Source organism: Octopus bimaculoides, chromosome 13, assembly GCF_046866305.1.
Source record: "Octopus bimaculoides isolate indiv1 chromosome 13, ASM4686630v1, whole genome shotgun sequence".
Lineage (NCBI taxonomy): Eukaryota > Metazoa > Mollusca > Cephalopoda > Octopoda > Octopodidae > Octopus > Octopus bimaculoides.
In genome coordinates this window covers 36,293,609-36,296,443 of record NC_142940.1, presented here as the reverse complement: position 1 = coordinate 36,296,443, position 2,835 = coordinate 36,293,609, and the positions used below count along the sequence as shown (strand labels likewise).

Genomic DNA, 2,835 nt, shown 5'->3' with positions numbered 1-2,835 from the left:
CTATTAGCAAATAAATGGCTTTGAGATAATAAATCCATATAGGCACAGGCATGGTCAGAAGTTTGTTTCTCAACTACATGATTTCAAGTTCAGAACTGCAATGTAGCATATAGAGCAAGTGTCTTCTACTATAGCCCCGACCGATCAAAGCATAATGAGTGGTTTCGGTTTACAGAAACTGAAAAAAACCATCGTGTGAGTATGTATCTATCTGTCTTTGTGCTTGTCACACCCACCTTGGTTGGTTTGTTTAAGTCCCATTAAGTTAGCGGTTCAACAAAAAGATTTGATAGAATAAAGACCAGTCTTAGAAAAATAAGTAGTAGAATCGATTTGTTTAACTAAATATTTGTACAGTTCTTTATTTAAGAGATGAGGAATTATGTACATTATTTACATTATTTACATTCGACGGATATTTGTCCTTATTTTGTTTGTTGTTAACACAACGTTTCGGCTGATATACCCTCCAGCCTTCATCAGGTCTCTTGGGGAAATTTCTAACCCCAAGATTTCGAGTTCGATTCCAAGCAGTGACCTGAACAACAACAACAACAACAACAACATCGAAAAATATCTTAGAAATGAGAATCCAGGTTCAAAATTTCCCCAAGACACCCGAAGAAGGCTGGAGGGTATATCAGCCGTTAACTACAAACAAGATGGGGACAAATATCCGTCGAATGTAAATAATGTAAACAATGTAAATATATCTTTGTAATGTTTCGGCGTGACGGTGTCCCAATAACTGAAACAATGAAATATAAAACATAATTTTTTTTTAAATAATAAATTCTAAATATATTTCCTAGAAATACTGAAAAATTTTCTTTAATAATAGAAGGATGAAGCAAATCAATATATTGGAATAGAGAAAAAAATAAAGGCGTAATGTTTGGAGAATATATTTCTAAATGTCTTATGCGCAAAGGTGTGTCAACACTTTCAGGATGGTTTCTAATCTAGGCACTGTATTTTGATAATGAACCAGTTAAGTACATGAAAATTGCATTTCAACCATAATGGTCTCGCAATATTTATTTACTCTGTTTATGAATAGCCCATTCAATCAATACATCTCTTTCATAGCCATTATTTAAGAATGATTTCCGGTACTTCATGTATGTTGTGTGGTGCATTCTTTGGGCTGCACACTTATCATAATGTTCTACAGCTTGAAAAAATAAAAAAAAATATCCGATTGATTTTATTTTTCTAAAAGTTACATTAACGCGATGATTTGAATTCAGCATTGCATGCCGACGAAGCACGTTTTAGTTTTACAGTGCTCCTTCTGCTTACAGGAGGCGAACTGTTCCCATTCAACTATATTTACGTTCAGCTGTGTTAATTGGGGCTGCTTGAAAGTACGCGATCTGGCTACTAGCAGTGCTACTAACACTATACGAACCAACAATTGGTAATTCCATATATTATCTATGCTGCAGAGATGCTTTTATTGTGCCATCTCTTAATTCTTCGAGTTAACACGTAAATTAAATAACTTGTTAATTCGAAGTATTTAAAAACTTCCTGCTTGTCATTTTGATTTCCGCCTTCAATTATTTCATACACTCGTAACATGTGTAGCCTTTCTCTTGCACTTGTGGAGTCTTGAAGGTAAGTCAAGCTTCTTCTATCTATACAAGGAAGTTCGTTGATCTGTTCTTCATTAAAATGGTGTAGTTAACATAATTTAACTCAACCAAGGCATGTACACAAAATTCAAATTAATATACTCCCACATGATACAAGTATTTTGTGATTTAATGACAGGTAAAAATGGAAAATGCAACAATTTTAGAGCAATAAGACATCTGTTTTAATTGTAACCATTACAAGCTCCACCATAATTTACTTAAAATAGTTCACTTCTTACGAATATTTCACTTTGATCTCGCTAAAAGCAGCGATAAAGAGATGCTACGCAAATGAAGATTTCATTTAAAACGAAACTCAGATAGGAAAAAAAAAAAAAATTTCTTCGGCTTGTGTAATTAGCTTAGTTAATGTAATTTAACACATATTTACATACAATTAGTATAGTTACTTAGAGCTATGCTGCTATATTATGTTCAATAATAGAGAAGAAAGGGTAAGATCTAGTTTTCTCTGAACTCCTTTCCATCAGATTCCCTTTATCCTAGAAATAGATGTATTCGTAGTAGTGGCAAAAGATAATAATAATACTATTCTAAATAAGGGGCTGGCCATTCAGCTAGGGGTGTGCGAGTGCGTAGCTTCATATGAGAAAGGCAAGTGGCTGATACATATGTTCAACTGATCCATTAGCAAAAAAAAAAAATGATCACGTGAGTAAATGACGACTGAATAACTGTAAAAACAAAGGAGTCCAGTTCTTTCATTGAGGATAGATGATGGGGAACTGGCGAGGAGATGCTCATGCCAGGTTCAAATTGGAAAGGTTTTCAGTTTAGGTTCACACTCATGAATCTTCGTAAGGTTGATGATCATCATCCTCATCGTCGATGTCATCATCATCATCATTATAATTAGCACATCATCATCATTTTCATCATCATTTTCATCGTCGTCAGCATTGTCATTATCAGCGTAATTATAATCATTATGATCGTAATCGTCATTACACTCATCATCATCATCATCATAATCCATGGCTGTCATCATCATCATTGTCATTATCACTATCATTCTCCTCGCCCTCATCGTCAATTTAACTTCAGTTACATTACTGGGATACTTAAGACAGACAAGAATTTCAGGTAATTGTAGTCCTATGTTTATTCTTACAAATGGTGAGGCTGAAGCGAGGATTTGAAACACGTGTTCTCTAAGTGCATAAGCACTGGTAGC

General features: G+C 34.3%; 1 long non-coding RNA gene across 2 annotated transcripts in view; it reads right to left on the bottom strand.

Annotated features, from left to right (window-relative positions):
- Positions 1-350: 350 nt before the first annotated feature.
- LOC106884174 (uncharacterized) overlaps positions 351-2,835 on the bottom strand; it is a 7,192-nt gene continuing 4,707 nt past the window's right edge. For both annotated transcript variants that reach the window (XR_001411210.3, XR_001411211.3), the window contains exon 3: positions 351-748. This is a non-coding gene — a long non-coding RNA (uncharacterized LOC106884174). The remainder of the gene's footprint in view (positions 749-2,835) is intronic.